The sequence below is a fragment of the Cydia pomonella genome, chromosome 1 (assembly GCF_033807575.1).
Source record: "Cydia pomonella isolate Wapato2018A chromosome 1, ilCydPomo1, whole genome shotgun sequence".
Classification (NCBI taxonomy): Eukaryota; Metazoa; Arthropoda; class Insecta; order Lepidoptera; family Tortricidae; genus Cydia; species Cydia pomonella.
This window is the reverse complement of record NC_084703.1, coordinates 17,019,602-17,031,395: the sequence shown is the minus strand read 5'-3', so window position 1 is coordinate 17,031,395 and position 11,794 is coordinate 17,019,602. Positions and strand designations below refer to the sequence as shown.

The 11,794-nt window shown below is 36.9% G+C and overlaps 1 protein-coding gene across 2 annotated transcripts in view; it reads left to right on the top strand.

Annotated features, from left to right (window-relative positions):
- The first annotated feature begins 765 nt into the window (after window positions 1-765).
- LOC133516966 (uncharacterized) overlaps window positions 766-11,794 on the top strand; it is a 123,816-nt gene continuing 112,787 nt past the window's right edge. The window contains exon 1 of one of the 2 annotated variants that reach the window (XM_061850067.1): window positions 766-1,068. The gene's annotated coding sequence lies outside the window, so the exon portion shown is untranslated. The remainder of the gene's footprint in view (window positions 1,069-11,794) is intronic. The other variant, XR_009799309.1, reaches the window with a different exon arrangement.

Here is an 11,794-nt window from a genome sequence, read left to right as displayed (position 1 = left end):
TGCATGTGAGGACCATTTCATTGTATGTACTAAACCGGTCAAGCGGGTGTCGGCCTTAAGGAAGAAAAACGTAAATATTATGCAGATGCAGAACCGTCAGGGCGCGAAACTGACTCTCACTTGCTCAGTTTTTTAACTTTCTATCGGTCCGATATAGGTACCTTATCTAGCTGAACTAAAAAATAATAAACCGTTGTAGGGTGCGCCTGCGGTCCGTCACCGGAATGCGCGCTGGCATCCGAGCTGTATTGTAATAAGAATTTGGCGCGTAAAAAGTTCTCACTCTTCCCAGAAAATGGTCGGCTTCACGCAATTTCTCAGAAAGGGCGATGAGCGCCATGTAAGTAGATTTTTTTCTTGCCACTTACTTTAATGACCTGCAGTTCCATGTCCCGTATTCGAATTTTGTATTTTTATTTTATCATAGTCAACTGGGTTGAATATTGAACATGTAGCGCGTATTATTTAAAAAATAAGTGAGTATACCTAAAACAGTTATAGTATTATGTTTTAGTCTTTTAAGTCTAGACTTTTCTATATGTTTGTTAATTAATTCATGTTTATTTGTTTAACTTTTCAACAAAGTGTTTAGCTTATTACCATTAAATATCTGAGTGGTGCTTTATCTTTCAAGAATGCACCTATTCATGCGCACTCGTGTGTAACGCACGAGTGCATGATCAAAGATATAGTAAGTCATTGAGATGCGAGCATATAATCCGGACACGGATAGTCTTGGCGGGTGGTGGAAGTCGCACGGTGGACTCCTGAACACAGCCTGGTTATGGTGTTAGTGCGGGCGGATGCGTCTCGTCCGACGTGGCCGTATGTACTTAAACCGTTGTTAGTAGTCGAGGAGCGCGCCCAGCGGCTGCGCGGGCGCGTTTCTTTTTTGTCCCCCGCGGATTCCATTGCCCCATGTCCAACCTGTAAGTCCGGCAGTTTGCCGAGCGTTGACCGCGCTTTGCCGCGAAGCGCAAAGCCGTTGGACAACTTCGCTGCGACCCTTTCGATTGCTTCGTAACATTTTCAGATTCTCCTTAATGACAAACTTAACTTCTATTGCAGGTTTGTGAGCTTGTTTCTTGTAGTATCATTATAAGCAATTTATTCAAAATAAGTGTATTTAAGAACGATGCATATTTTAGCGATGGTCTTTATTCATGGTGGGTGATGTGGGTTATGTTAACATTGTTAACTGACTCGAAATTAAACGTATAAGTGCAATATGTTCATTCTATTTCCAGTTTCTCCAAACATCATTCATTCTCTTAAATATGTATTACTAAATATATATTTATTATACGACAATTGTGCTCAAATCAAATCAAATCCCACAATAAGTAGGCATACTATGTACTAGACAACGACACATACATACGTCGATATATTATCTACAGATAAAACATACCCTTACCGGGACCTCTAGCTTCGTTGACAGACAGGGTCCGTATTACCTACTAGGTTAATACATTTTATCGTACCTATGGGAAGTTTCATAGTTCACTGCTGGGTGACATTGACCAGCCCGTCAACTGTGGTTAGTGCAACCGGCCCTTAGAAGTTGTGTTACTCATTTATACCTTCTTTCAAGATAAAGTTACACGTGACTTTGTACATTACTTCCTGTACGCCTTTTACACTTTTTGTATACTTAATTACCTGTAATACTTTTTATGAGCTATTGTGGCTGGCCTTCATATTGAGCCCTGTTTACACATTGACAGAGATAGACACATTTAGCCGTATGCCACACTTATCCGTATGCCACACTTATCCGTATGCTACACTTACCCGCATTGTCCCCTTATCACGAAATTCTTTTAATAACCACTCATATTACGTTGTAATAAGAGTCCATTTTCGGAATTATCCGCCACTTTTCTAGTGTTTTTTCGTTTCAGAATTACCCGAATACACCTTATTATTAGAAATGTAATATCTCGCCTAGAGTTTGGATGTGAAAAAAGTGAAGTTTTCAGGAGAACTAAAACTAAATTGGCACTTTTGTTTGCCATTATTGCATGAACTATAAAGACCATTCTTTTAGAGTTCGGTAGTCAACTAGGAACCCTTATTGTTTCGCCATGTCCGTCTGTTCGTCCGTCTGCGATTCTGCTCCGTGATCGTTAGTGCTAGAAATGTACAATTTGGCATGGACACATAAATCATACACGGCAACAGAACGGTAAAACAATACCTACAAAAAAACTTTTTTAGGGTACTTAACCTCCTATAATACAAATGTTTTTTTTTCGCTTTAACGCAATAGTGTGGGGTATCGTTGGATACGTCTTTAAAAATGAATACGGGTCCTCTAAAACCCATGTTTTGATAATTTTAATATTTTCGGAAATAATCGTCCCGAAAAAAAACTAAAGTGTAAAGTTAGGGGTCCAACTTTTCAAAAAAACTATGAAAAACAAAGTAAAACAAAAGCTTCGCCCCTTGCAAACCTTTGTTAAAATTTTGTGTCTTTCGAACAAACAGAAATATCAATATGACGGATAGGGACAAACGATTATCAACAATTGTTAGATTTGACAATCGCTTATGAATATAACTTATTTCCTTATTCAGAATAAGCCATAAGAATTAAAGACTTTTTTTTTGTTTGAATGGCAATTTAAGTTTTACTTAAGGGCCAAGTTTTTTCTTTGGACTTTTTGCAAATTGTAAACTATGCACATTTATAGTAAGTAATATATATGTGCGTAGAGTCCGAAGTTAATTAAAAATAAAAGGAAAATTAAAAAAATTGTAATCTTCGTGAAACCGAACAAGACCACCAATAATAATGCCGTAGGCTCTATTCTGCTAGCATAAGTTTGACATTACTGATACATGCAAATATGGGCTACATTTTGAGTAATGATTTTTGCTTAAAAAATATTCATGAAATGTTAATAAATTGTAGTAATTAATATTTGTGGTGTGGAGAATGCAGTATAGTGAGAGTGAGATGATTAAAACAAACGCAAATAAGTACATTGGTTCACGTCACAATAAGAAAAAAAAAGCGAGATCATTTTCATTATCGTGGAAGATGGCGATATGAATATGACGTACTGAATCTAGAGCTCAGTCAAGGATTTAAGTGGATTGCCTCCTCAGTCAAACCCTCTGGTCAAAAACGTAGGTCAAAATAATACGCCATAAAGAAATACGCTAGTGAAATATATTTGGAATTATATTTATTAATCTTAAACATTAGATGTTTTGTATGAAAAAATGACGTTTAATTTTTATTCTACTTACTACAATAGGTATTAACTAAACTCTTTTATTGAAATCTTTTATTGAAGTTGTATAGGGTAAAGGCACCAGTGCTCAGCCATGCACCAGTGGTCAGCCTTTCTTGCTTATTTTTGCTTGTAAATATCAAAGTTTTTCAGATTTTCTTGCCAAAAGTAGGTGTTATTATAGATTAATAAAGTATGAATTGAAAAGTAACTTAATTTATAAAAGAATTGTTTAGCATAAACCACAACACTACTTCAAAGAAGTGCTGTCTTCTGACATGAAGGGATATGTCATATGCGCCACTTTTTTTGGAGCGTCACATGGTATTTTGATCAGACGTTAGCAGCCGAATTGTTTTTTTTTTTTTAAAAGCATGTGCACTGCTTCACGTAATTAATACTTAATTTATTTGGAAAAAGTAAAAAAAAATATATATAAATCCATATTAAAGTAACATTTTTAAGGGGGCTGCCTATTGGGAACTACTTTATTGTACAAAATCCAATAGTCAGCCTCCCCTGGCCGATTACTGGGTTTGAGGCAGTAATTTTAAAAAGGTCGTAAACCCAGAAGTCAGCCGATAGAGGCCGAGCATAGGTTTCAAGTTTTTTTTTTTTCAAATGCAATGTAAGTCGTTAAATCAAGCACCTTTAAATATTTACATTATTATGACTTTAATTCATTGAAATACATCAAATACCCAGTAGTCATCCTGTGGCTGACCACTGGACACTGAGATCACGGAACTCAGAACCCAATAGCCAGCCGTTAAAATGGGATGGTTGTAAACTGGGTACTTAAAGGCTGTGTATTGGTAGACAGGGGGCTGATTACTGGCAAAAAGGCCCTTGCATTATATTTAATGAAATATTTCCATAAGCTAAATTAAATTACATTTTATTCTTTATAAAAATTAAACTTTATTAAATTATTGATGAGTAAAATCATTCATAATTCTTATTGGTCAATTAGTGGGCAAATGAGACGTTCTTGAACATAGAAATTTCGTAAAAAGGCTGACTACTGGTGCCTCATCCACCCACCCTAGTTCTCATCGACTGTAATGGTTGAATTAAGATTTCCTATACCAAACTATTATTTAGTACATTTCATGTTTGGGCTTCCAGCTCAACTATAATATTTATTTCGCTACGCTGTAAGTAGTCAACTATAAAAAAATACCTTTCACTTGGCGCCGCGCTCCCATTGCAAAGACATAAATGTAAAACTATTTCATGAGCATATTCATTCAACGCGCGTTTATGTCTTTTGTAGTACATTTTTGTTTACTGAGATACTTAGCAATTTTCATTAATTATTTAGGTTTTATAATAAAAAAAGTATTATTTTAACATGACTTGTAGAAAAAATATTGTATACAGTAGTTATATAATCAGCCTTTTCAATCTCGTACCTTACTTAAGCAACTCAGCAAGCTTCGTTGCTGAGTTACTTAAGCAAGGTACTGACCTGACCAAGACTGAAATGCTCTCTATTACCTATACCAGGATTGTATACATTACTATATTAATAAGTTATGTAAATAATATGTAAATAACTTAAAGTAAATGCTTAAAATACTTTATGGGATATAGGGAAGCTTAGTAAGCTTAAATATATACTCCCATCAAAACGATTATTGTTAAACCAGAGCCAAGTTCAATGATCAAGAATTAAGAATATGCGTCATTGTTGACTTCGCCGGGAAAAGAATTGAGATCTGATCTATATGGGTGCAAAATTCTAGTTCACTTGGGATGTAATTAAAGTTTAGGATTTAACTTGGCTATTTTCTGAATTATATTCATTTTACATAACAATCAAAGGTTTTTTAATATGGCGACGTTTATGTTATGAAGGAAACACTTTTAGCGTAAGCTCAAAAACTGCTGAACCGATTATATTCAAAATAGTTTTCATTGAAAGTCTTTATTAAGTTGTACTTTCATGATTTGACCCATAATAAATATTATAAATAAATAAATAGTCATAAAATGCCTATCCTGCGACACCTTACACGATGGGGTTGAAGAGTTAAAAAACATCCCGACTTCACGTGTAGGAGACGTACCATTTTATTTTCATGACGCACCGATTTGTAAAATCTAACCTTTAATAACGGCTTTACGAGTTGAGGCACGCGTCTTCGTGAATGACACGTTCTATATGATACTAACAGAATCATATAAGTTTTCACATACTAAACTACTATCTCGTACAATGAATCGTTGGAAATTACACTAATTAATAAACATTGTCACTGTAACAAAATGCACATTATCCCTAACCAAATGCAAATGTAAAAAAATACTATTTCTTGGTAAAAGCAAATAGAAGGAATGTCAATTTGTTACATTATAAATACAATCAGTTAATATATTAGTAGATTCAATTAAAATATAAAAGGTAATTTTTTCCCAGTAAAGACTAGTATTCGAAATCGTTTACATATTTTAGTCTAGAAACATGTTTTACCTAAAATTAATCTGATTCTCTCAAATTTTTAGATAGTGTAATCTATTTGTTATTGCCCGAAAACCCCTCCCATATGAGACTTAGCGAGATTCGGCTTGACCTCTCCCCCTTTTAGCCCTCACTTAATTAAAGGATCCCCCTCCTATAGATATTAAATTAATTAATAAAAAATCAGCCAAGAGCATATCGGGCCATGCTCAGAGTAGGGTTCCGTAGTTACTCTTCCGTCACAATAAGCTAAACTGGAGCTTAAAGTATAGTAGATTATTAACCAAGGGATGAACTGTGGATGAACTGTACGTCTTTTTACTATGAAGGGGAAACTTTTTGCGATGACTCAAAAACAGCTATACTGATCATGTCCGCTATAGTTTTCATTTAAGGTCTGTCTTAAGCTCTATTTCTACGATTTTTTTCATATTTTTTTGACGTATGGTTCAAAAGTTATAGAGGGGGGGACACATTTTTTTCTTTCGGAGCGATTATCTCCGAATATATTCACTTTATCAAAAAATATTTGTTGAAGACCCCTATTAGTTTTGAAAGCCCTTTCAAACGATATCCCACACTGTAGGGTTGAAGCAAAAAAAAAATTAACCCCCCCCCCTTTACGTGTAGGGGAGGTACCCTAAAAAAAAAAATTAGGTTTTATTCTACGACTTTGTCGGCTTTATTGATTTATATATCCATGCCAAATTTCAGCTTTCTAGCACTAATGACCACGTAGCAAAGCCTCGGACAGACAGACGGACATGGCGAAACTATAAGGGTTCCTAGTTGACTACGGAACCCTAAAAATATGTTGTTGTATGGAATGTCTCATTATTATTTTAATTTGAATACTTATTGATGGACAAAATATATATCTCCGCTACGAGTATTAGGTATATTATGCTTTTCTAGGTGTTTCTTAATTTCTGCGTGAGAAAGGGAAAACAAATTGTTTCTATATTTCTGGGAACTCGTTTACGAATAGGTATTACATATTTAGGGTATTGCTTGTTTCTAAACTTATGATATGTACGTCAGAGCAAACAAATATGTTACTTATAATATGATAAATTAATTTGTTAAAGTCGATATAATCCATTGGAATGTTTCAGTAATTCATAGATACATCTACATTTCCACAATGATTCTTGCAGATAACAGGGTTCTATGCCAGGAAGGCGATGGGGATAAAGCGCATCCTCTGGTGCTGAAAGGAGACAGCGCGATTGGACGTGGCAGTTGCTCGCGCGCAGTTCATTGATGCGCAGTCGCGTTCGCGGGGCGAGGAGAGGGGAGAAGAATGCGGCCGATGCGAGCAATGACCGCGCCAGGGTCGCTTCCTTTACGAGAAGCGCGGCCGTCGTACTACAGCCAATATCCCCTCCCCCCGCGCGACCTTACTACATGACCAACATGCCCTCTCGACTTGGGCGCGCTTTTCGACCCGCAGTCCGTTACGAAAATGAAATGCGCTGCATTCCGCGACGGTTTTGTCCTTTCTGTCGCACCCGCCGGCGCTCCGATCTACGCGTGCTCGCTCTCGCTCTTCGTCTTGCGCCTACAGTGTACTCGATTCCTCGGCTCCTCGTATAAGGATGCAAGGCGCAAACAGAATATGTGCCCTACGCTTGAGGAACCGTTTTCTGCGTAGCTTGTTGCGGTGTTAATAACACTGTTGTCTCTTGTTTAAGTTTAAACTTGCTGCAAAGTTTGTGACGACGCTATTTACTTAGGCAGTATTGGCATTTCAAAGGAATTTAAATTAAGTAGGTATTGTTGGAAACCACTTAAATGACGAATGGCAATTAGGTGAAAGACACTTATGTACCTGAAGCAAATGCTTTCATTACCGGTCTGAAAATTATAATAATGCTCTTTGTTCTACTTTAGAATTTGAAATAAAATACCCTCACAGGTCCCAAGAAAGCCTACGAGACAATAATTTATTGTATTAAACAGAAATATATTAGTTTAGAACTATGGATGCTAGATATCCTCACTTAAGTACATTGGTTTGCAGAAGAGCGAAAAGAAGCAAAGAATTTTCTTTTTGAAACGTTTTATATTTAGGAAATAATCAACTTCTTTATCATTCAGGCACATATGTTATAGTACCATATAATTTTTTTGAATATAGTGGTAATCATGAAATAAAAGCATTTTTATTATTGCCATATCGGTTTTTGCTGACAAATATTAAACGTGCAATGTATGACATGACACAAAGTTTTGGATAGGTCCGTATGTACCTATGTCATAATTTTTGGTGATAATTTTTTATTAAATTCGGATATGGCTCAATATTTTGGAAAAATATTTCTTCTTTTAAACCAATTAGTGTCAATTATAGAACGATTATACGACGAACGTTATTAAAAAACGATTTTGCTCAAAAATGGGGCACAAACGTATTCTCAGTTAGTGATAATATACTACCTACTCGTACTTACATCGAAAATTGATTATATACTCCTACCTAATCTTAATATTTATCTTTCTTATAGGTATTGCATTATTTTACCTACTTCGATTTTTAGAAAAAAGTGCCAAACATTATTGAAATTCGTTAGGTACCGTTGTACATATTTCTTTTTAAACCGGTTAGTGTCAATTATAGCATATTTATTGTCATTTTAGGAATCATCAAAAAACATTTTTACTCAAAATGGATATGGCACAAACGTATTCTCAGCCGACGAATTGTAGTGAACAGCATCAGCAAAGCGAAACGGTGCTATCCTTGGTAGGTTAGGTACCTACTTATAGAAGTATCCTACGTGACCGATCTCGTTGCGAAGGCGAAGTGGCGCGATGCCGCGCGATTTAGACGCACGCGTCGAGTGGCTCGGCGCGGTAACAACGCGGGTTGTTAAGGGCCCTCCACACTCGTGCGCGAATCGAGGCGCGAAGCCGCGAACGCGAGTGTGGATGGCCCTCGCGTCGATTTCGCAGATTGTTCACGCCTTCGCACCTTATTCCCCGTATTTTGTCGGTATTTGGCCCGCGTCAAAGGAGACGCGAAGCGCGAACTTGCAAGACTCCACACTCGCAATCGCTTCGCGCCGCGATTCGCTCACGAGTCGGTTAATATGTTAAACTGTCATAACCTATGGCGGCTCCTTGGTTATTGGGTGCGAACTTGATCAACTAAAAATCAATTTGAGAGTTCCCAGGTTGAATCAGTGCCTTGCCGTAAACTAAATCCGATCAGCTGACGCTTCGGCGCCATCTTGCCGCGAACCAAACTGCGAAATCGCCGTGAAGTTGTGCAACTGTGAAGTCTACGTCAACGTCGCGGTATGTTCGCTCCGCGAAGTCGCGCCGCGATTCACGCGCATAGTCTGGAGGGGGCTTTACATATGAAACTGTCCTCGGTCCCAGGCGAAGCGGGCGCGATGAATCCGTTTGATTTTTAGACGCGAATACGACGCGGCTAGAGGCGAGGCGCATGTAGAATTACCGCATTTGATTTGATTAGTCGACCCCTATTTTAATTCTTAATAGTTTTCCTGTAATCTCTAGGAAAAAACTATTCTCTGTAATTTTTATTTTGTTTTATTATTACAGATAGATATAGATAGATAGATAATGGTACGGAACCCTTCCTGTGCGAGTCCGACTCGCACTTGGCCGGTTTTTTGACCAAGCGTAAGCGATTATCTCCGTTTCAGCTTGGGCAAAAAAAATGCTTTCGTGGCATATCACGTCTTGATGTCCTCTGCAGGTCGCATTTGAATTATAAGGACATGATAAACTACTTTTAGTGGACCTCTAATGAGCATATTTTTGCAACTATTGAATTTAAAATATCTTTTAACACACGTCACGTGACCCAAGTCGAAACGTCATTGAAGATTCTGATGACGTCACAACTCACGGTTTGACACTGTTGACAGTTAGGCGATCAACAACAAATGACAAATATGTCAGTTCTACGTGTGTATGTATAGAACCTTAAAACTACCACGATACAGCCGCTTTTTAAATGATTGTGTTGTTTTCAGGGATCGGAAACCGGTATTTTTTGTATGGGAACGAAAACGGTATTTTTTCATACTTTGTTAATTACTTCATTTCTAATTAGGCAATCTAATAATACGAAGTCGTTATCTGAAAACACAACTGAGTCCTACATTTAGAGTATAAAATAAACCGAAATATATGGTTATTTCGATGTTTTTGCAAAAAACCGGTTCCGATCCCTGGTTGTTTTGCCGTGCGCTCAAAACGAGAGTCCACCGCTCACACAAAAGAAACAACGGATTTTGTTTAACAGATAGGGTCTTGGGCGTAAAAATCATGTGGGAAAATTCATACTTTAGTTATGTGCCAATCGTAAACTGTGACTTCACACAATTTTCAGTGTTTTGGATATATTGTTAATTTAACATATTTAAAGCCATTTTTAGGGTAAAATTTTAGCGCCACGTTTAATTAATATAGAAAAGTAAAGCAAGCGTTTCAAAAATTTTAAAAAACCCTATTGGCAGAAAGGACTTAAGTGCCAGCAGTATCTATGACACTTAAGACCATTGTGAGTTAGCTCAGAATGACTCAGCCAAGTAAGTATTTTTTGCTTACGTTTTTAGGGTTCCGTAGTCAACTAGGAACCCTTATAGTTTCGCCATGTCCGTCTGTCTGTCTGTCTGTCTGTCTGTCTGTCCGAGGCTTTGCTCCGTGGTCGTAAGTGCTAGTAAGCTGAAATTCGGCATGGATATATAAATCAATAAAGCCGACAAAATTATACAATAAAATCTAAAAATTTAATTTTTTTGAGGGTAAAGTGGGGTGTTTTTTTTTTTGCTTCAACCCAACAGTTTGGGGTAACGTTGGAAAGGTCTTTCAAAACTAATACGGGTCTTTAACAAACATTTTTTGATAAAGTGAATATATTCGGAGATAATCGCACCGGAAGAAAAAAAATGTGTCCCCCCCCCCTCTAACTTTTGAACCATAGGTCCAAAAAATATGAAAAAAATCGTGGAAGTAGAGCTTAAGAAAGGCATTAAATGAGAACTATAGCGGACATGATCAGTTTAGCTGTTTTTGAGTTATCGCAAAAAGTTTCCCCTTCATAGTAAAAAGACTTACTTTAATTAGGTACTGATTATACAAATTTGCCTATTTGTTTAACTCGCGTGAAAGGTACCGTTTCATCCCTTGGTTAACAATTTACTATACTTTAAGCTCCAGTTTAGCTTATTGTGACGGAAGAGTAACTACGGAACCGTACACTGAGCGTGGCCCGACATGCTCTTTGCCGGTTTTTTATTTAATCTTATTAAGGTTATCCCGAGTAGGGTTGCAAATAACCGTCCGATATTATTATTCGGATAATTCGAATACTTAATAAAATATGTATTATCCTATCCGAATGTTCGGATATTTCGGATAATCATAAGTAAAACAAAATATTTATTGCGGGTAAAATAATTTTTAATACAGTTGCTCAAAAAGTGCTACTTTACGTAACTGTTTAGCGTGCGGAAAGTTGGTTTTCGCGAACTAATGCTTTTCCAATTTTTTTAACATTTATACTTGTTCCAATTCATGACTACTTATTGATGAGGGTTAATGTTAGTTTCCTTTAAAAGTCATAATGAACATAAAAACGTACTGTTACTGTAAGAATAGTAAAAATACACATATTTTATTACTTACGTTTTCATCATTATTATTGAATATAGTTTATAGATTTTGATGTATGGGTAAGTATCACACTTGGACTCTGACTCAAAAAAGAGAAAACAAGCTCTTAGTGACGAAGACAAAATGCTGGCGGAAGATTCTGAGACCTATCAGAGATGAAGATAGAAGTTAGAAGCGTAGGAAAAATAGGGAGCTAGAGAAGCTAGTTGTGGCACCCAATACTATTGGCGAGATTATAGCCGCACGACTTCGCTGACTCGGTTACTTTGACAGGATGGGGGCGTGGAGATGCGCAGAATAGGGCAGAGTGGCGTTCTCTTGTGTCAGAGGCCATGATCCTTTTAGGGTCACTGAGCCAGTGGAGTAAGTAATAAGTTACTTATTGCTTCCATAATTAGTATTTCATTGCTAATTGAACTAATAAAGACTAAATGTA